The sequence below is a fragment of the Bos javanicus genome, chromosome 15 (genome assembly GCF_032452875.1).
Source record: "Bos javanicus breed banteng chromosome 15, ARS-OSU_banteng_1.0, whole genome shotgun sequence".
Taxonomy (NCBI): domain Eukaryota; kingdom Metazoa; phylum Chordata; class Mammalia; order Artiodactyla; family Bovidae; genus Bos; species Bos javanicus.
This window is the reverse complement of record NC_083882.1, coordinates 41,704,639-41,727,973: the sequence shown is the minus strand read 5'-3', so window position 1 is coordinate 41,727,973 and position 23,335 is coordinate 41,704,639.

The following is a 23,335-nucleotide window of genomic DNA, read 5'->3' as shown; positions in this document are numbered from 1 at the left end:
TGGTCTTACTAACCTCCTGTCCATTCTCCTTTCTGCTAATACCTTCCCACGCTGCTCCCAGCTCATGGGAGATGGATGGAGCTCATGGGAGATGATGGAGGTGGATGGTCCTCCTGGCAGGACCCTGTTTCAGTGCCAGAGCCCCTGGCCATCCAGGCTGGTGCTCCTGGGCCCCTGTCTGGGTCCCTGCCCTGCAGACCTAGACTTCTTCATCCCCTCAGCCTTTAGTAGAGCTGAGGATGATCAAACCTTTCTACCTGCTTGACCAGGAGAAGCTCAGGCCCTGGAATCTGGTGGGATGGGCTGTGGGGGTGCAGTCCCAGAGCTCAGAGTCTACACTTCTACCAGAGGGGCCAGTGCGAGTTATTAAAATGCCTTAAAGGGAAGGCTCCCCCCGCCTGCCCTTCTCCTGCAGAATACCTGGCTGACCTGAGTGACAGCTTGATGGGAAGACTAGGAAGGCACCAGGACCAGGCCTGTGGACGAGAGAAGTGCCAGGGCTGATCAGGTCTGGAGCTTGGCAGGGCTGTTGGGTCAGCCCCTGTTGTGGCTGCTAGGTGTCCTCATGAAAGGCCCATGGGGTGTAGAACATTAAGCCTGGCACGGCTGACATCACCATCTGGAGACCTAGGAGGACCAGTAGGTATCTCATGGGAGTGGTGAGATTCAAAGAGGATCATATAACATCTAGTGTCAGGTGGGTGGTAAGGACAGAGCGTACATAGGGAGGATGCTGGACCTCAGAGGAAATGGTGGTGACAGTGAGGTCAGGAGCCACACCGTAACCATGGAGGCAGGGGCTCAGGGCACATGCAGTGTGCCCTGAGACTGACGTGCTGGGAGGGAAGTGGGGGCAGAAGCCCAAACTTACGGCGTGGGTCAACTCATGATTGGAGATTGGGGTAGTCAGTAAGTCTATGGGAACATGGAGGTCCATGTCTCTCTTGGTGCTTCCCCACCCCAGCCCTGTTAATAGATCTGAGACTCCCAAACTTCTCCCCATCCTGGTTCAGGGAAACCTTAATGACTGGCCAGGCTGAACGTACAGATGTTTGACTTGAGTGTACAGCTGAGGTGAGCTGCAGAAGGCAGGGTGTTCACTTTTCCAGTGCCTCTGACTCCTTGCCTCTGTCCTCTCCCCTTCTCTCCCTCCCTGTGTCTCTCTGGCTGGAATGTGGCAACCACGGGCACTTCTGGCTAACAACAAAACACAGAGCGTCTTCTAATGGTGATGATGCGCTCAGGCTTAAAAAGTTATTATTAATTCTCAGGTAAGAAAATTAATAATAAATGAAGAAGGGCTGAGGTACAGGGCATGGGGTGCTCACGAAGTCCCTATAAGAAGGAGAACAAAGTGTGTGGGCCCCATCCTCCAAGGAGAGAACCGAGTGTGTAAGCTTTAGACATGCAGATGGGGCAGGGATGGAAATGAGAGTCAGACTTGGGGACATGATTGTGCAAAGCTCCAGGGCAATATGTGAGGAGATGAGAAAATGAGAAAATGTGCATGCAGAGCACAGTGACACCCTGCAAAAGGCCAGGCAGGTGATTTAATCTTCCAGCTGATTGTTCTCCTGGCCATTACCAGCTACCTACTCTGAGCCAGGCCTGGGTGCTAGTGGCACAGAAATGAATGAGACAGTATTCTTGCCCTCTGGGAACCCCTGACCTAATTAGAAAATCAGACCAACAAATGGATAATTTTCAAGCAGTTGGGAAGTCATGTTACAGAAGTGGAAAGGAAGGGTCCTTTGGCACAGCCTGGGCTGCAGAGTGGTGGAGGTTGATGAAGAGAAGGCCTTGTGGAAGATCAGATGGCTGAGCTGCTTCTGCAAGGTTGAAAAAGCAGCTGGAGAAGATGAGGAGATAGAGCAGTCCAGGTAGAGGGGATGGCATGAGTAGGGGCTTGGAGGGGAACTGGGGACAACCACAAGACACTTGGGGAATACAGCAGGAGTCAGGGAGTAGCATGGTGAGATCAGGAGACTGGAGGACCCAGGAGTAGGTTCTTTGGCCTTGGAGGGCCCCCAAAGAGCCAGAAGTCCTGGAGGAAGCTGGGAGAATAGGCCAAGCACAGAGGGGAAGGGCTCTTTGATGGATACAACTCAGGATCAAGCAAGAATCCAGCCTGCCAGTCTAAGGTGGTCATGAGCTGACGTCGGGGGTGGACAGACTATGGCCCCTGGCCCGTCGCCAGTTTTCCTGCATGAAGTTTTATTGGAACACAGTCATGTTCATTTGCCAGCTGCCTCTGGCTGCTTTCATGCTACAACCTCAAGTATCGGCAAACACAGAGACTGTATGGCTCATGAAATAGAAAATATTTCCCATCAGGCCCTTTATAGCAAAAATGTGCTGACTTCAATTTAAAGTAGAGACCGGCTGGACAGCAAGAAAAGGAGGCTGGAGAAGCGGGTCAGCACACGTGTCCTACAGGTGTGTTTTCAGGGTGGTCTCGGCTCAGACTGGGCTGGGGCTTAGCTGAGCTGTTGATGCTGAGTAGGGCTTCCAAGAGCTTTGCCCTACCAGCGCTTGGTGATAGAGGTCTTGTACTTGGGACACTGTGTTCCCTCCAGGAAGCTGTGTTCTTGTGGGAGAGTGCTCTGGGCTCTCCACAGGTGAGGTATCCTCCTCTTTCAGGAGTTTTCAGCATGATATCTGAGTCTTGAGAAAGCACGGGTCTGACCCCAGGAGTTCTCTGGGGTTGGATACTAGGTGTTGTCATGGTCGCTGGGTGAAGACCCCCACCTGCAGCATGGATCCTGACTTCCTACCAGGCCCCATCCCAGCTTTGTGGGAATCAGAGTTAGTGTTGCAAGGATCCGGAGAGTTATCTATTCTGGTCCAACCCCTCTACTGAAAATCTTTTAATTATTTAAAAGTGTGGATTACATTTCTTTCAGCTTTCTCTGGATACCCTTTCCACCCTTTCTGGACACACAGTTGCCTGACAATCTTCTATTCAAGCTATTGCATCCCAAACTTCCCACAGCAATCCAGGGGTGTTCTGACTCAGGTTCAAGTGTCATGAAAAGGTCAACAGACTTTCTCTGAGAAGCAGCTTCCACCATCCATGACCTGCAGAGACAGACTCCATCAGCCTCCAGGTTAAGACCCACGTTAGGCTCACTTGTGCTGAAATACATCAGCAAGATGCTTGGCCGGGAAAAGTGTTAGGTGCTTCAGGGACTCTGGTGATGGGAGAGTGTTGGAGAACTACAGGGGCTGAAAGAGAGCGAGACTGTATCTGTGCATAATCAGACTGCCTCCACAAATTTATGTCTTGGGGGAGTGGTTTTGCTATGCTTGTAGCTTTTGCTAGATGGTAACAAAACAGGTAAGCCAGAGGTGTTCTGCCACTCTGCACATCCTACAAAGACTGACCCAAAGAACAAAGGCCTCACTTTACATTTGGCTGTTGGGACAAGGCCAAATGATCAGGAGGTGTATTGTCTTATACCATCAAGAACATAGTGACCTTCTGGTCGGCACTGGACAATGATCGGGATGGGGAATCTGATGCTCCAAGCTACCATGCTAGGTAGCTTGCTTCCTTCCCTGAATCCTGTCCTTTTAAGAGTCAGTCTTTTCTGATAGGCCTGGAGCCAGCAGGCTGCCCTTGACCTTGTTGTCAGCAGAGAGGAAATGCTGAAAGGGTAGGCCTGACTCTCCCAGGAGTCTGGCTTTGAGCTTGTGTAAAAGACCAAGTGGTGACTAAACAAAGGCTACTGGAGATGGGGAGGGTACTTTTTAAATTAAAATTTCATTGGGAGATAATTATAGATTCATCTGCAAAGAAGTAATACAGAGATCCTTTGTTCCCTTTCTGCATTTCCCCCACCAGGAACATCTTGTAAAACTGTAGCACAGTATGAAAAACAGGATATAATATCAATATCACAGAGATACAGAATATTTCACCCACCATTACGGCCATCCCTCCTGTTTCCTTTTTACAGTCAGACTAACTTCCCTCCTTCCCCCTCCCCTCTTTAACCATGGAAAACACTCCTCTGTTTTCCATTTCTGTAATTTTTTCATTTTCAGTTCAGTTCAGTTCAGTTGCTCAGTCGTGTCTGACTCTTTGTGACCCCATGGACTGCAGCACGCCAGGCCTCCCTGTCCATCACCAACTCCTGGAGATTACTCAAACTCATGTCCATTGAGTCAGTGATGCCATCCAACCATCTCATCCTCTTTCGTCCCCTTTTCCTCCCGCCTTCAATCTTTTCCAGTATCAGGGTCTTTTCAAAATGAGTCAGCTCTTCGCATCAAGTGGCCAAAGTATTGGAGTTTCAGCTTCAACATCAGTCTTTCCAATGAACACCAAAGACTGATTTCCTTTAGGTTGGACTGGTTGGATCTCCTTGCAGTCCAAGGGACTCTCAAGAGTCTTCTCCAACACCACAGTTCAAAAGCATCAATTCTTTGGTGCTCAGCTTTCTTTATAGTCCAACTCTCACATCCATACATGACCACAGGAAAAACCATAGCCTTGACTAGATGGACCTTTGTTGACAAAGTAATGTCTCTGCTTTTTAATATGCTATCTAGGTTGGTCATAACTTTTCTTCCAAGGAGTAAGTGTCTTTTAATTTCATGGCTGCAGTCACCATCTGCAGTGATTTTGGAGTCCCCCAAAATAAAGTCTGCCACTGTTTCCACTGTCTCCCCATCTATTTGCCATGAAGTGATGGGACTAGATGCTATGATCTTAGTTTTCTGAATGTTGAGCCTCAAGTGAACTTTTTCACTCTCCTCTTTCACTTTCATCAAGAGGTTCTTTAGTTCTTCGCTTTCTGCCATAAGTGTTGTGTCATCTGCATATTTGAGGTTATTGATATTTCTCCCAGCAATCTTGATTCCAGCTTGTGCTTCTTCCTGCCTAGCGTTTCTCATTATGTACTCTGCATATAAGTTAAATAAGCAGGTGACAATATACAGCCTTGATATACTCCTTTTCCTATTTGGAACAAGTCTGTTGTTCCATGTCCAGTTCTAACTGTTGCTTCCTGACCTGCATACAGATTTCTCAAGAGGCAGGTCAGGTCGCCTGGTATTCCCATCTCTTTCAGAATTTTCCACAGTTTATTGTGATCCACACAGTCAAAAGCTTTGGCATAGTCAATAAAGCAGAAATAGATGTTTTTCTAGAACTCTCTTTCTTTTTTGATGATCCAGTGGATATTGGCAATTTGATCTCTGGTTCCTCTGCCTTTTCTAAAACCAGCTTGAACATTAGTCATTTTAGAGATGTTATATAAATGTAATCGTACAGTATGTAACCTTTGGGGATTGATTTTTTTTCCTGCTCAGCATAATTCTATGGCAATCCTTCTGAGTCATGTGCATCAATAGTTGATTCCTTTTTATCACTGAGTGATGCCATGATAAAGATGTACCGCAAATTGTTTTATCATTCACACATTGAAGGATGCCCAAGTCAGTTCCACTTTTAGGCTGTAGTAAATAAAACTGCTATAAACATTCACCTATATTGGAAAAGACTATGATGCTGGGAGGGATCGTGGGCAGGAGGAGAAGGGGACGACAGAGAATGAGATGGCTGGATGGCATCACCAACTTGATGGACGTGAGTTTGAGTGAACTCTGGGAGTTGGTGATGGACAGGGAGGCCTGCCATGCTGGAATTCATGGGATCACAAAGAGTTGGACACGACTGAGTGACTGAACTGAACTGAACAAGTTTTTTTAATAAGGATTTCCCTGGGATAAGTGCAGAGGAGTGCAACTGCTGGATTACACTGCTGGATTATAGTTGAATATTGGCTTTTTTGTTCTTAATATTTATTTGGTTGTGCCAGATGTTGCCACATGTGAGATCTAGTTCCCTGACCAGGGAATGAAACTGGGCCCCCTGCATTGGGAGTTTGGAATCTTAGTCACTGAACCACCAGGAAAGTCCCTGAATGTTGGCTTTTAAAAGAAACTACCCAACTGTTTTCCAGAGTGGCTATGCCATTTTGTTATATTACATTTTTCACATTGCATGTAATACATTCCCACTAGTAGTATATGAGCCATGCAGGCCCTTTGCAAACTCTCCAGCATTTGGTATTGTCACTGCGTATTTTAACCACTCTAATAGATGTGCAGTGATATCTTATTGTGGTTTTAATTTGCCTTTTCCCTAGTGAGCCATGATGTTGATTGAACATGTTTTCGTGTGCTTAGTTGCCATCTGTATATTGTCTTTGGTGACACAGTTTTTCTTTTTCTCTGCCCATTTTCTAATAGGGTTTTCTCTCCCCCGAAGGAGCTTACTTTCATGCTGTTGAGTTCTGAGTGTTCCTTTGTTGTTGTTGAGTGTCTAGTGAAGTAAGTGAAAGCTACTCAGTCGTGTCCATCTCTCTGCGACCCCTTGGACTATACAGTCCATGGGATTCTCTGGGCCACAGTACTGTAGTGAGTAGCCATTCCCTTCTCCTAGGGACCTTCCCAACCCAGGGATTGAACCCAGGTCTCCTGCATTGCAGGCAGATTCTTTACCAACTGAGCCACCAACGAAGCCCTTAGTGGCTAAGTCGTGTCTGCCTCTTTTGCAACTCCATAGACTGTAGCCCAGAAGGCTCCTATCCATGGGATTTCCCAAGCAAGAATACTGGAGTGGGTTGCCATTTTCTCCTCCAGGAGATCTTCCCAACCCAGGGATAGAATCTGCATCTCCTGCTTGGCAGGTGGATTCTTTACCACTGAGCCACCTGGGAAGCCATTTATATATTCTGAATATAGTCCTTTGTTTAATAAATGGTCAGTAAATATTTTCTTCCTGTCTGCAGGTTGTTGTTTTTTTTTTTAATCAGAGCTTATCATGAAGCAAAAATTTTTAATTTTGATGAAGTTCAATTTATCAAGTTTTCTTTTTGTGGACTGTGTTTTTGGGTGTCAAGTTTAAGAACTTATTGTCTAGTCCTAGATATCCAAGATTTCCCCCAATTTCCCCCTGCCCCCACAAAGTTTTATTTTTTACATTCATGTCCATGATCCATCTTGAGTTAATTTTTGTATAATATGTGAGTCTTCAGACAAGCTTCACTTTTTTTGGTCTGTGGATTTCCCACTGCTCAGCCCCATTTGTTGAGAAGACAATCTTTCATTTATTGGATTGTTTGACACCTTTGTGAAAAATCCTTTGGGCATATATATGTGTGGGTCTATTTCTGGGTCCTCTATTCTCATCCATTCTTGTCACTGGGCCTAATATCACAGAGTCTTCATTAGTTTAATCTTGAAAATTGTATATACACTGATTTCTTTTACAAAACTCCTTTTAGCTCTTCTTATTCTTTTACCTTTCCATATACATTTTAGAATAATCTTGTCTATGTCCATCAAAAAAACTCTGGAATTTTAGTAAAAATTGCATTCAGTTCAGTTCAGTTGCTCATGATGTACTCTGCACATAAGTTAAGTAAGCAGGGTGACAATATACAGCCTTGACGTACTCCTTTCCCTATTTGAAACCAGTCTGTTGTTCCATGTCCAGTTCTAACTGTTGCTTCCTGACCTGCATACAGATTTCTCAAGAGACAAGTCATGTGGTCTGGTACTCCCATCTCTTTAAGCATTTTCCAGAGCTTGTGGTGGCCCACACAGTCGAAGGCGTTGGCATAGTCAATAAAGCGGAAGTAGATATTTCTCTGGAAATCTCTTGCTTTTTCTATGATCCAACGGATGTTGGCAATTTGATTGCTGGTTCCTCTGCCTTCTCTAAATCCAGCTTGAACATCTGGAAGTTCACGGTTCACATACAGTTGAAGCCTAACTAGGAGAATTTTGAGCATTACTTTACTAGCGTGTGAGATGAGTGCAATTGTGTGGTAGTTCAAGCATTCTTTGGCATTGCCTTTCTTTGGGATTGGAATGAAAACTGACCTTTTCAAGTCCTGTGGCCACTGCTGAACTGAAACCCACAACCACAGAAAACTAACCAACCTGATCACATGGACCACAGCCTTGTCTAACTCAGTGGAACTATGAACCATGCCTTGTAGGGCCACCCAAGATGGATGGGTCATGGTGGAGATTCCTGACAAACGTGGTCAACTGGAGAAGGGAATGGCAAACCACTTCAGTATCAAGAATACTGAGAATCCCATGAACAGCATGAAAAGGCAAAAACATAGGACCCTGAAAGATGAACTCCCCAGGTCAGAAGGTGCCCAATATGCTACTGGAGATCAGTGGAGAAATAACTCCAGAAAGAATGAAGGGATGGAGCCAAAGCAAAAATAACACCCAGTTGTGAATGGGACTGGTGATGGAAGCAGAGTTCGATGCTGTAAAGAGCAATATTGCATAGGAACCTGGAATGTTAGGTCCATGAATCAAGGCAAATTGAAAGTTGTCAAACAGGAGATGGCAAAAGTGAACATCGACATTCTAGGAATCAGTGAACTAAGATGGACTGGAATGGGTGAATTTAACTCAGATGACCATTATATCTACTACTGTGGGCAAGAATCCCTTAGAAGAAATGGAGTAGCCATCATGGTCAACAAAAGAGTCTGAAATGCAGTACTTGGATGCAATCTCAAAAACGACAGAATGATCTCTATTTGTTTCAAAGGCAAACCATTCAATATCACAGTAATCCAAGTCTATGCCCTGACCCGTAATGCTGAAGAAGCTGAAGTTGAATGGTTCTATGAAGACCTACAAGACCTTCTAGAACTAACATCCAAAAAAGATGTCCTTTTCATTATAGGGGACTGGAATGCAAAAGTAGGAAGTCAAGAAACACCTGGAGTAACAGGCAAATTTGGCCTTGGAGTACAGAATGAAACAGAACAAAGACTAATAAAGTTTTGCCAAGAGAACACACGGGTCATAGCAAACACCCTCTTCCAACAACACAAGAGAAGACTTGACACATGGGCATCAGCAGATGGTCAACACCGAAATCGGATTGATTATATTCTTTGCAGCCAAAGATGGAGAAGCTCTATACAGTCAGCAAAACAAGACCAGGAGCTGACTGTGGCACAGACTGTGAACTCCTTATTGCCAAATTCAGACTTAAATTGAAGAAAGTAGGGAAAACGATTAGACCATTCAGATATGACCTAAATCAAACCCCTTAAGATTATACAGTGGAAGTGACAAATAGATTCAAATAGATTCAAATAGATCTGATAGACAGAGTGCCTGAAGAACTATGGACAGAGGTTCATAACATTGTACAGGAGGCAGAGATCAAGACCATACCCAAGCAAAAGAAATGCAAAAAAGCAAAATGGTTGTCTGAGTTCAGTTCAGTTCAGTCATCAGTCGTGTCCAACTCTTTGCAACCCCACGAACTGCAGCACGCCAGGCCTCCCTGTTCATCACCAACTCCCGGAGTTCACTCAAATCCATGTCAATTAAGTCGATGATGCCATCCAACCATCTCATCCTCTTTCGTCCCCTTCTCCTCCTGCCCTCAATCCTTCCCAGCATCAGGGTCTTTTCAAATGAGTCAGCTCTTCACATCAGGTGGCCAAAGTATTGGAGTTTCAGCTTCAAAATCAGTCCTTCCAATGAACACCAAGGACTGATAACCTTTAGGATGGACTGGTTGGATCTCCTTGCAGTCCAAGGGACTCTCAAGAGTCTTCCCCAAGACCACAGTTCAAAAGCATCAGTTCTTCAGTGCTCAGTTTTCTTTATAGTCCAACTCTCACATGCATACATGACCACTGGAAAAACCACAGCCTTGACTAGATGGAACTTTGTTGACAAAGTAATGTCTCTGCTTTTTAATATGCTGTCTAGATTGGTCATAACTTTTCTTCCAAGGACTAAGAGTCTTTTAACTTCATGGCTGCAATCACCATCTGCAGTGATTTTGGAGCCCACAAAAATAAAGTCTGACACTGTTTCCCCATCTATTTGCCGTGAAGTGATGGGATCGGATGCCATGATCTTAGTTTTCTGAATGTTGACCTTTAAGCCAATTTTTTCACTCTCCTCTTTCACTTTCATCCAGAGGCTTTTTAGTTCCTCTTCACTTTCTGCCATAAGGTTAGTGTCATCTGCATATCTGAGGTTGTTGATATTTCTCCTGGCAATCTTGATTCCAGCTTGTGCTTCTTCCAGCCCAGCGTTTCTCATGATGTACTCTGCATATAAGTTAAATAAACAGAGTGACAACATACAGCCTTGATGTATTCCTTTTCCTATTTGGAACCAGTCTGTTGTTCCATGTCCAGTTCTAACTGACCTGCATACAGGTTTCTGACCTGCATACAGGTTTCTCAAGAGGCAGGTCAGGTGGTCTGGCATTCCCATCTCTTTCAGAATTTCCCACAGTTTATTGTGACCCACACAGTCAAAGGCTTTGGCATAGTCAATAAAGCAGAAATAGATGTTTCTCTGGAACTCTCTTGCTTTTTCAATGATGCAGCAGATGTTGGCAATTTGATCTCTGGTTCCTCTGCCTTTTCTAAAACCAGCTTGAACATCTGGAAGTTCATGGTTCACGTACTGTTGAAGCCTGGCTTGGAGAATTTTAAGTATCACTTTACTAGCACGTGAGATGAGTGCAATTGTGCGGTAGTTGGAGCATTCTTTGGCATTGCCTTTCTTTGGGATTGAATGAAAACTGACCTTTTTCAGTCCCATGGCCACTGCTGAGTTTTCCAAATTTGATGGCATATTGAGTGCAGCACTTTCACAGCATTATCTTTCAGGATTTGAAATAGCTCAACTGGAATTCCATCACCTCCACTAGCTTTGTTCGTAGTGATGCTTCCTAAGGCCCACTTGACTTCACATTCCAGGATGTCTGGCTCTAGGTCAGTGATCACACCATCGTGATTATCTGGGTCGTGAAGATCTTTTTTGTACAGTTCTGTGTTTTCTTGCCACCTCTTCTTAATATCTTCTGCTTCTATTAGGTCCATACCATTTCTGTCCTTTATTGAGTCCATCTTTGCATGAAATGTTCCCTTGGTATCTCTAATTTTCTTGAAGAGATCTCTAGTCTTTCCCATTCTATTGTTTTCCTCTATTTCTTTGCATTTATCACTGAGGAAGGCTTTCTTATCTCTCCTTGCTATTTTTTGGAAGTCTGCATTCACTGAGGAGGCCTTACAAATAGCTGTGAGTAGAAACATTGCATTAGATCTGTGTTATCAATTTGAAGAGAATTGACATTTTGCCATATGAGTGTTCCATTTCATAAATGTGAAATGTTTCTCCATTTATTTAACTCCTCTTTGGTTTCTTTGCTCAGAATTGTATAGTTTTCAGCATATAAGGCTTGTGCCAGTTTTGTTAGACTTACACCTAAATATTTCATTTCTGTAGTGAGCTAAAGTAATATTTAAAATTTCTGTATTCATTGCTAGTCCATAGAAATACAATGATTTTTGTGTGTTCATTTTCTATCCTGTGACCTTGCCAAATTCATTTATTCGTTCTAGTAATTATTTTGTAGATGCCTTGGGATTTTCTATGGAGACAATCATGTTGTTTGCAAATGGAGGCAGTTTTCTTTCTTTCTGATCTGTATTCCTCATCTTTTATTTCCTTGGCTTATTATATTGATCAGAACTTCCAGCAGTGCCTTTCACATTCTTATGTTGAATAAGAGTAGAGGGAAATGAACATTCTTGACTTGTTCTTGATCTTAGGAGAAGGCATTCAGTTTTGTATTTTTTTAACCATTAAACATAATATTAGCAATAGGTTTTTTGTAGATTCTCTTTATAGAGTTGAGAAAGTTTCCCCTCTGTTTCTATTTTCCTGAGTTTTTTTTCCCCTGTAATTTATGGGTGCTGAATTTTGTCTAATGCTTGCCTGCATTGATCAATATGATCATTGTGGAGCTCTATACAATGGCACCCCACTCCAGTACTCTTGCCTGGAAAATCCCACGGACGGAGGAGCCTGGTAGGCTGCAGTCCATGGGGTCGCTAGGAGACGGACATGACTGAGCGACTTCACTTTGACCTTTCACTTTCATGCACTGGAGGAGGAAACGGCAACCCACTCCAGTGTTCTTGCCTGGAGAATCCCATGGACAGAGGAGCCTGGTGGGCTGCCGTCTATGGGGTCTCACAGAGTCGGACATGACTGAAGCGACTTAGCAGCAGCAGCATACCAAGGTTGCATAGAGTCGGACACGACTGAGGTGACTTAGCAGCAGCAGCAGCATACCAAGGTCACAGATATAGAGCCCTACACCAATGTCCCAGGTGTGGAGCCCTGTACCAAGGTCACAGGACCAAAGTTTCTGGAACTGATTGAGCCCCATAACAACTGTTGCCATGAGCCTCTGGATCTGAGCTGGCCAGTCTCCTAACCCCATATTAGGGAAAATACCTATGCTATTACCACCCTATAGCACCCTAACCAATTGCCTACTGCCACCCTTCCGGTAGGAAGGCTGCAAAAGTTGGCTGCATACATGTGTGCATGCTGCGTGCTCAGTGGTGTCCCATTCTTTGCGACCACATGGACTGCAGCCTGCCAGGCTCCTCTGTCTATGAAATTCTCCAGGCAAGAATATTGGAGTGGGCTGTCCATTTCCTTCTCAATCTAGTTCCCTGACCCGAGGGGATCAAACCCAAGCTGCTTGCACTGGCTGCAAAGAGTTTTAACCACTGGATCACCAGGGAGGTCCCCTCACTTAGTTTCTTGAACCTGTAGGTTTATCTGTTTTGCCAAATTTAAGAACTTTTCAGCTCTGAATTCTTTTCCATGCCTGCCCTTTTTCTTCTCCCGTTAGAACTCCAATGACATGAATATTAGATATTTTGTCAGGGTCTCAGAGCCCCTGAGGCTTTGTTCCTTTTTTTTTTTCAGTCTATTTTCTACCTATTAGAATAATTTCTATTGTTCCACCTTGCAGTTCACTGATGTTTTTTTACTCCTTTCCCTTCATTCTGCTGTTCAGCCCATCCACAGAGCCTTTTATTTTGGTTTTTGTATTTTCACTTTGGTTCCTTTTTATATATTCTATGTCTTTGCTGAAACTTTCTATTTCTTTGCTGAGGCTTTCCAATTTTTTCATTGGTTTCACGCATGTTTGTCGTTCATGAAAGTATTTTTTTAAAGCTACTTTAAGATCTTTGTCAAATAATTCTAACATTTCTTTCATCTTGGGGTTGGCAACTTTTGATTGAATTTTTCATCCAGTTTGAGTTTTTTTTTCTGGTTTTTGGAATGATAATAAATATTTGTTTGAAACCTGGACATTTTCATATTATGTTATGAGACCCTGGGTCATATTCAAGCCTCCTGTTTTGATCAGAGCTGTGTTTCTCTGACACAGCTCTGACAAAAGGAGGAGGGTGGCTGCTTCGTTACTGCCAGGTGGAAGCAGCAGGGCAGATTCCTCAACCAGCCTCTGTTGACACCATCAGGGTGGCCCCATTACTGCTGGGAAAGTCCTGACCGTCCACTAGGCCTCTGCGATACCACTGCAGTGAGGAGTGGAAAGATGTCTCATTACTACTGGGTGGGGATGACAGCCCAGCATCCCCACGTGGTCCCTCTAATACTGTAGCAGGGCCGTGATTGCCTTCATTATTGCTGCAGGGATACAAGTCTCAGCTTCCGACTTGTCCTTCATGACACCACCTGACTGTGTTGTTAGACTGGCTCATCATAGCCTCATAAGACTGGAAGTCCGGGCTCCTCTCTCAACCTTTGCTGGCATAGATGGGGATGAAGCCATAGGTGTTTTATGCAGTGTTTGTGGAAGTAGAGTAGTTACTGGGTAAAACCTTTCTGCCTTACTAGGCTTCTCCTTTTCTGGTTCTTTTCTTGAGAGAGGAGACTTCTGTTGGGGCTTTTTTGGCCTGTAGCTCATGGCATTTTCAGACTGCTGTTTTCTTTAATTCCACTTCTATAATAAGATATGCTGCTAAGTCGCTTCAGTTGTGTCTGACTCTGTGTGACCCCATAGACGGCAGCCCACCAGGCTCCCCCATCCCTGGGATTCTCCAGGCAAGAATGCTGGAGTGGGTTGCCATTTCCTTCTCCAATGCATGAAAGTGAAAAGTGAAAGTGAAGTTGCTCAGTCATGTCCGACTCTTAGCGACCCCATGGACTGCAGCCTACCAGCCTCCTCTGTCCATGGGATTTTTTAGGCAAGAGTACTGGAGTGGGGGTGCCATTGCCTTCTCCGATAATAAGATACAGGAGGCAAAAATATAACCCAGGTATGTTCTTACCAACTCATTCCTTGGTTCCATGATCTCTAGCTGATCTGCCTCCATTTCTCCATCTTCCAGATCTTTCTTAGGTTTGTTTTTGAGGGTAGTATCAAGGGCTTTTAATTGTACTTAACAAGAGGGAAAGGGCAAAGTATGTTTAGTCCATTTTCCTGTAAGTGGAGGTTCCCCTGTCTGGGGCGAGACTCTGATTCAGAAGATATCAGTGGGAGATCCCAGCTCAAGTGAATAGGTAGGTGGTGACTTCTGCTATGAAGTGATCACTGAAGACTGTCCCCTGACTCCTGGTCCTGGAGCATTCCAATCACCTTATGTATCTGTAGTTCAGATACTGGCCCTGCTGTTTTGGGGTTTGGCATCATATGCTCTTTTATTCATGGAAAGAAATATCCAGCTGCAAGCACAGAGAAGCTTTCCAGTGCTCAACTCTTCTCTCACAGGAGACCCTGCCATGGAGAATGTGGACTCCTCATCCTTGGAAACATTCCCTCAAATGCTGAAAGTCCTGGGCTGGGAAGGAAGAGTCACTAGACAGCTTCTGAGGCCTTCCTAATGCTGATTGTGAAACTGTGAGGTCTCCCTCCTCTTTTTTGGATGAGTGTCAGGGAACAGGGGCCTTGTGTAAATTTCAATTGATTCGATGCTGGTTCTCACTCTGGACTTTGCACACAGAATGTTGTTTGGGTCACTGACAGAGTGGTGGCTAAGTGGCTGAATGACTGAATAGTATAGGGGACAGCTGGAGTCCACTTGGACCAGCTACCCTCAGACACAGGGTGGGTGAGCAGAGCTGGCTGATACCCAAACTGTGGAGGAGAACCTTGATGTCAGACTTCTCCCTTCCCCACCAGCCCTGTATATTACATAATACTATGGTTCAGTCAGAGCCAGCAAGGATGGGCTGACTCAAAACTCACAGGACAGCAAATATCCTTAGAGAATGCATAAGCGTTTACCCTGCCTTGCTATTTCGTCCTTGGCTCAGGACAGTTTGATCTCTCCCAGATCTGATTGCAGCACAAGGGCTAGATACCCAAGGCTCAGATTCAACAACTTAGAAGTCCATTAGGTAGGGAAGAGAACCAGGGTATAGAAACTGCTGGCTCGGTACTTTTCTTTTTCTGAGTCAGGAACAGACATCAACTAATGAAATAAACCCATTAGGAAAAGAATGATGGAGAATTCCTTTCAGGAGAATCATCGAGCCTCTCTGGAGAAAAGAGAGCTCTATGACTGGGAGAACAGTTCAGGGATTTCCAGGATAAAGTGTCTTTTCAAAATGAAGAAGCTGCTATGTTCCGGGCACTTTCCTATGGGTTATCTCGATTAAGTCGCATGCAACATAGGTAAGTTAGTCATCAATGTCTCAATTTTCAGATGAAGAAACAGGTTTGAAGAGGTTAAGAAGTTTCTCTGAGGTCACAAAGCTGTCAAGTGACAGAGCAGTGATTTGTACCCTGATCTGACTCCAAAGCTCATGCTTTCATCAAGCCATCGTTCTGGCTTTTCTAGATGGGGAGGACCAAAAGGAAATGTTCTTAAGATAGTTCCTGTTGAAGTACCAGGCCAAAGAAGGAGAAAGAAATGAATGTGTGTTTCAGAGTGACCCATAGTTACCACTTCCTTGGGTTATCATTATTGCATCGCAGACCTTCTACCTGTGATCACTCTTCTTTTGAATTAAGCATGCCCTTTAGTGAGGATATTAATCTGGTGTCCAGTCAGGAGAGAGAAATCACACAGTAATTTGAGCAAAGAAAGTTTAATATAAGCAATGAACTATAATGGGGACTGGAGTAAGAAGGAATTGGATAATAAGTAACAAGGAGAATATAGTAATACAGGCTGTTTCCTGTGTCTGTTGGTCCTATATTTTTAACTTACTACTCACATATATATTATTACACATACGTGAGAGGTTTAAGAACTGGAACCAGGAAGACAAACTCCCCTGCAGTGTCTCTCCAGTGCCCTCTATTGACAAAGCTTAACATGATATCAGCCAGCAAAACAAAAATATTTAAGAGCCCAGCTCCACTTTGGCAGAACAAGAGGGTGAGTTTGGAGCTGAGAAACATGAAATTGATAATTGGCACAGTGAAGGTCTTCTGATTACACCTGTCTCAATTTTCATTTCAAGGCTTCACTTCCATTCTTGATAAAAAATTTTGCTGGGTGTACGATTGATATTTTTCTCAACACCTGAAGAAAGCATCGCACTGTCATTTGGCTTTCATTAAGAAGTCATCTGGAGAAAAAAAAAAGTCATCAGTCAATTTTTTTTCTTTGTCTTTTTTTTACAGGTTATTTTAAAGACTCTTTCTTTGCTTTTGATGTTCTGCAGATTCACTATCTAGTTCAGTTCAGTCACTCAGTTGTGTCCAACTCTTTGCGACCCCATGAACCACAGCACACCAGGCCTCCCTGTCCATTACCAACTCCCAGAGTTTACCCAAACTCATGTCCATTGAGTCAGTGATGCCATCCAACCATCTCATCCTCTGTCGTCCCCTTCTACTCCCGCCTTCAATATTTCCCAGCATCAGGGTCTTTTCAAATGAGTCAGCTCTTCTCATCAGGTGGCCAAAGTATTGGAGCTTCAGCTTTAACATCAGTCCTTCCAATGAATATTCAGGACTGATTTCCTTTAGGATGGACTGGTTGGATCTCCTTGCAGTCCAAGGGACTCTCAAGAGTCTTCTCCAACACCACAGTTCAAATCATCAATTCTTTGGTGTTCAGCCTTCTTTATGGTCCAACTCTCACATCCATACATGACTACTGGAAAAACCATAGCCTTAACTATATGGACCTTTGTTGGCAAAGTAATGTCTCTGCTTTTTAATATGCTATCTAGATTAATCATAACTTTTCTTTCAAGGAGTAAGCGTCTTTTAATTTCATGGCTGCAATCACCATCTGCAGTGATTTTGGAGCCCAAAAAAATAAAGTCTGACACTGTGACCACTGTTTTCCCATCTATTTGCTGTGAAGTGATGGGACCAGATGCCATGATCTTTGTTTTCTGAATGTTGAGCTTTAAGCCCACTTTTTCATTCTCCTCTTTCACTTTCACCAGGAGGTTCTTTAGTTCTTCTTTGATTTCTGCCATAAGGGTGGTGTCATCTGCATATCTGAGGTTATTGATATTTTTCCCAGCAATTGTGATTCCAGTTTGTGCTTCCTCCAGCCCATCGTTTCTCATGATGTACTCTGCATATAAGTTAAATAAGCAGGGTGGCAATATACAGCCTTCACATACTTCTTTTCCTATTTGGAACCAGTCTGTTGTTCCATGTCCAGTTCTAACTGTTGCTTCCTGACCTGCACACAGATTTATCAAGAGGCAGGTGAGGTGGTCTGGTATTCCCATCTCTTTCAAAATTTTCTACAGTTTGTGGTGATCTACACAGTCAAAGGCTTTGGCATAGTCAATAAAGCAGAAGTAGATGCTTTTCTGGAACTCTCTTGCATTTTCAATGATCCAGCAGATGCTGGCAATTTGATCTCTGGTTCCTCTGCCTTTTCTAAAACCAGCTTGAACATCTGGAAGTTCACAGTTCATGTATTGTTGAAGCCTTGCTTGGAGAATTTTGAGAACTACTTTACTAGCGTGAGATGAGTGCAATTGTGTGGTAGTTTGAGCATTCTTTGGCATTGCCTTTCTTTGGGATTGGAATGAAAACTGACCTTTTCTAGTCCTGTGGCCACTGCTGAGTTTTTTAGATTTACTGGCATATTAAGTGCAGCACTTTCACAGCATCATCTTTTAGGATTTGAAATAGTAGCTCAACTGGAATTCCATCACCTCCACTACTAGCTTTGTTCGTAGTGATGGTTCCTAAGGCCCACTTGACTTCGAATTCCAGGATGTCTGGCTCTAGGTGAGTGATCACACCATTGTGAATATCTGGGTTGTGAAGGTCTTTTTTGTATAGTTCTTCTGTGTTTTCTTGCCACCTCTCCTTAATATCTTCTGCTTCTTTTAGGTCCATACCATTTCTGTCCTTTATTGAGCCCATCTTCGCATGAAATGTTCCCTTGGTATCTCTAATTTTCTTGAAGAGATCTCTAGTCTTTACCATTCTATTGTTTTCTTCTATTTCTTTGCATTGATAACTGAGGAAGGCTTTCTTATCTCTGAGTTTCAAATCCCAATTCTAACCTGGATTTGTAGTTGCAGTCATTACTCAGAAATTTTTGTCTTCTCCATCTAGAATTCAATGGCTGAGGTAGTCAATTTTTTTTACTGTCCCCTCCAATGAGGAGGTAGGGTGTTACTTCTATTTTGCCCTTTGAGGACACAGTCCTTTGAATTTCTAGCTTTCTGCAGGGGACAATGATTCTCTTATTAGACTATCCACTTTAGATGGGCTGTAATCTTTGTCTCTTGTTTCCTGTGCACTCCTGTGTCATGAACACTGAAGCTCATGGTCATCTGGGTTTGCAAAATGCCCTCCAGGGAACATTGGTTTTAAGTATTCTCATAGGTGTCCTCCTTTACCTTATTTTTGACCCCTGAGAATTTGTTACTGCTACTGCTGCTGCTAAGTCACTTTAGTCGTGTCCTACTCTGTGCGACCCCATAGACGGCAGCCCACCAGGCTCCCCCGTCCCTGGGATTCTCCAGGCAATAACACTGCAGTGGGTTGCCATTTCCTACTCCAATGCATGAAAGTGAAAAGTGAAAGTGAAGTCACTCAGTCGTGTCTGACTCTTAGTGACCCCATGGACTGTAGCCCACCAGGCTCCTCCATCCATGGAATTTTCCAGGCAAGAGTACTGGAGTGGGGTGCCATTGCCTTCTCTGAGAATTTGTTGCCTTCTTCCAAATTCATTTATTTCCAGACTTTATTTAGCCTAGTGGAAGGTTCGTCAGAATATCTGGTTTGCTATAGTAAGAAATAGTAGTTTGAACTAAGCTAGACGCAGTGCTGCATTTAGTTCTCACAATAATCTTGGGATGTTTTTGATCCAAAAAGTAGAGATTCAAGGAGTATACATAGACAGCAAGTAGCAGAACAGGGCTGGGCCTTGAATCTACATCTTTTGACTCTATGTCACTCCAAGTTCTCCCCACCACACTATTCTGGGTCCTTGGTGTTCTCTCTTCATTTAATGCAGATTCTAGAGCTCTTTGGGAGAAGGCAATGGCACCCCACTCCAGTACTGTTGCATGGAAAATCCCATGGATGGAGGAGCCTGGTAGGCTGCAGTCTATGGGGTCGCTAAGAGTCAGACACGACTGAGCGACTTCACTTTCACTTTCCACTTTCATGCATTGGAGAAGGAAATGGCAACCCACTCCAGTGTTCTTGCCTGGAGAGTCCCATGGACGGAGAAGCCTGGTAGGCTGCAGTCCATGGGGTCGCACACAGTCCAACACGACCGAAGTGACTCAGCAGTAGCAGCAGAGCTCTTTGGAATGTGGGCTATTCCTTAATCTCAGAAAAGCACTGAGAATTCTAGAAGAGTCTTATTTAATTCTTCTCTCACTTGACTGAACACAGCTCAGCTTCTCTTGAAGGTACATACTTTATCATGGTGGAAGAAGACCCAGTAAGGACTGTTCAAACTGTTAAACTAGGGTCATTCTCGCTGCAGCCCACACATCCCTAGAGGTCTGTGGGGAGTGAGAGAGTGCGGTCTCCTTTGCAGGGTATTTTCCTACTCCACATAGTTTAAAGAATGTATTCCAGATTCTAGAATCGCTTTGGGGATAGTGTGCTCTGACCAAGCACCTCCTCTTCTCCCTTCCTCCTTTCCTCTTTGTCTGCCTTTCATCAAGTTCTCCCTCTCTTACTAGGGAATTCAGCATAAACTTCAGGGATTGAGTCCTTGTCAAACAGCCTTCAATGTTGGAAACGTCAGAAGTATACATTCTGTATTTCTTCCAGAGTTGGAAAGAACTGAGGCCAATTAAAAGTGAACTTTTAAGAGAAATGAACATCTTGCATGCCAGGTTTCAGCTGAATGTCACTGCAATTGCCTGAATTATAACTATCAGAAAAAAATGCATTCTAATTATGGAAATGCCATTAGGAGGAGTTCCTTCTGCCTGAAAACTTAAAAAATGACTACCATCTCTACTTCTACTCCATCTCTCAATGCAATTTCTGTAGTCAGAGGGAAAGAAGGCGACATACTGTAGTGAGAAGAGGATTTGTACCACACAGAATCTGGGTTTGGATTCTAACCCCATCAATTATTGGCTGTGTGATCTTGAGCAGAACAAACCAACTTCTGATCCTTTATAGATGTTTCCACATCTATAAAATGATAAGGTGTTTTCAGGATGAAATAAGATGGCATACATGATGTATGTAGCATCTAGCCTGGCACATAATGAATTGCAAAATTGAGTGGGTGGAGATGGAGTGACAATGATAATTATCATAAGACTGAGGAGAGAGCTTTGATGAAAATAATAACTGACGCAGTTACTAATTTAAGCAGTTTTTCACTCTAGTGATCTCAACACATTCATTTAGACGTGGAGAGTCACACACTCATTTCGATATTACTCTTTGGTGCCTGCAGGCATGGGTCGCGGACTCTACACAGGACATGATGATGACTTAGAACTCTTGTCTTCCCAGAGAATCTTGACTCTGGGAAGATCTCCATTTCCTGATCTTGCTGATATCTGGTTTGATCTTATGCAGGAACTCCTCTGCCATGGCCGAGTATTTCCCGCCTCACCCCCACCCCCACCCCAACACTCCACCTCTCATTCAAGCTCTAACATAATCTGAATCAATCTTTTTCAACAAGTGGAACTTGGACCCTGGTGGCTGGGAAAAAGTAGATTTATTGTTCCACAGATCTATACACTCGACAAGCATCGCTTATAGACAGCTGTGTCTTGAACTTATATATTCACATATATTGCAAATCTGTAGATGCTCTTGTGAAAAAAAAATACTTAAAGATGATAGTAGATGCAGAGAAGCTTTTTGAATTGTGTTTTCTCAGTCAATGAATACCAAAAGCACAGCCTTGTGAGTCTGAGAATATTTTGTATTTCATTTGAGAGGGTTGGAAGTTACCAGAGATTTGATGAAAGACTCATGTCTTGGTGGGGTGACCTGCCCCGCTCTCTTCCATCTCCTCAATCTGCGAGGCCAGTGCTGAAGAAGGCGATGGTATCATCCTCACCTGCTAGGGAGGCATCTCTCTGAAGGACAACCATGACCCACCTGTGCTTCCAGCTGGATTTCTCGGTACCCCCAGAGGGCTCGTTAGCTGGGCACTGGGTGCTTGGACCTGGGCACCTCAGTTCCAGCTGCCCTCAGCTGTCTTTGTGCTGGTCCTGTGCTGTGAGGCTGGTTTTGGAGGAAGTGGAAGATCAGCAAACACTATATATATATTTATCTTTGTTTTTTTGTCCACTCCTTGTGGCATGTGGGATCTTAGTTCCCTGACCAAGGATTGAATCTGTGCCTTCTTCTTTGGAAGTGCAGAGTCTTAACCAATGGACCATCAGGGAAGTCCTGCAGCAAATACCATATTAATGCCAGGCAAGTGGGTCCAGGAAAGGAAATGGACAAGAGGGCTGGAGCACAAAGAAGTGAGACAAGGAAAGGATGGATGTGGTAGGAGAACAAGACACACAGAGGGTGGCCAAGTGTTCCACTCAGCCACTGCTGGGAGAAGAACTCAAAAGAAACTTAGTTGTGGGGGTGAGCCAGCCTCCATGTTTGTCTTTTATCCTCTTTCTCCTTCTCTCCTACTCTCTCCCATTCCTAAAGAGGTGCACTCTTCCTAAGACTTACCCATCACCATGGCTTCTGCCCCTTCTCCTCTCATTTACACCAGAGCCCTGCTCTTTCAGTTACCACTTGTTTCTTCCATATCCTCTCTCCCTCTTGGCTTTCCCTCCTCAAGCACATGGCCACTGTGTTTGAGTCATACCTTCACCCCAACTCTCTCTTTTCCTCCCCAGCCAGAAACTGGAAAAGGTGCTCTACTGTCTTCTCATGCCCCATCCCCTCATTTCCTGTTTGCTCCTCAACTTAGGGTAGCGTGGCTTCTGCCCCCACTACCCCATTCAGTCTGCTCTGGGTGACCTACCAATGTCCTTGCCATCAGACCAAATGCACAGTTTTCAAACTTTATCTGCTTGGGTCTCTCTGGCATGCTTGACTATTGATCACATCCTCAGTTTCCTTAGGGTCTCCTCTTCGTGAGAGCCACTGACACCTAACTGTAGGTGGTCTTTAGGGAGTCTGAGTTTGCCTTTTCTTTCGTCTTAACCCCACTCCATTTGCAGCAAATCTGTGGTTTTAACGACGACCTGTAAAGAACTACCGTCTCCAGCTCTGACCTGAACCTTGAGCTCTGGACTCTTATGTACAATCACCAACAGGATGGTTCCTCTCAAGTGTAGCATCAGCTCTTTGGACTTTGCCTGCGCTGGAACTTGTCATTACCAACTGATGGACCATCCGTCCCCTTCCTCCACCTATGCTTTATATCTTTGTTGTGACACCCCATCCATTCGTTCTTCAAACAGAACACAGTCAATCCTGACTCCTTGCTATGGACTGAATTGTGTTCCCCTACAAATTCAGATGTTGAAAGCTAACCCCCAATATGTCTGGGTCTGGAAGTGGGATCTTTAGGATGTAATTAAGGTTAAATGAGGGCATAAGAGTGGGGCCGTAATCAGGTAGGACTGTGGTCTTATAAGAAGAGGACATGTGAAGACACAGTGAGAAGCTGGCCATCTGCAAGCCAGGAAGAGAGCCTTCCCCAGGAACGGACCCTAGGGGATCTTGATTGGAAGCTTTCAGTCTCCAGAACTGCCAAGATTAAGTTCCTGTTGGTTAAAACACCAGTCTATAATATTTTTTATGGCAGTGTGAGCTGACTAACCCTCTCCTCTTCCCTTCCTCCTTGCAATTAGAGAATTCTGTCAATCCTAGTGTCTAACTAGCTTTCTTGTTTAAAGTTTTAATTTTTATTAATGTTCAAAATGACCATAGTTTAAAGAGTCAGGTAATTCTACAAGTCCTTTAAAAAGTACTGTTGTCCCCATGCCAGGCCACTCCACTGTGTCCAGTCACCTCTCCTTTTGTGGTTATTTTGGTATTTACCTCCAGCTCTGAAGGAGCTCAATTGGTAAAGAATCTGCCTGTAATCCAGAAGAC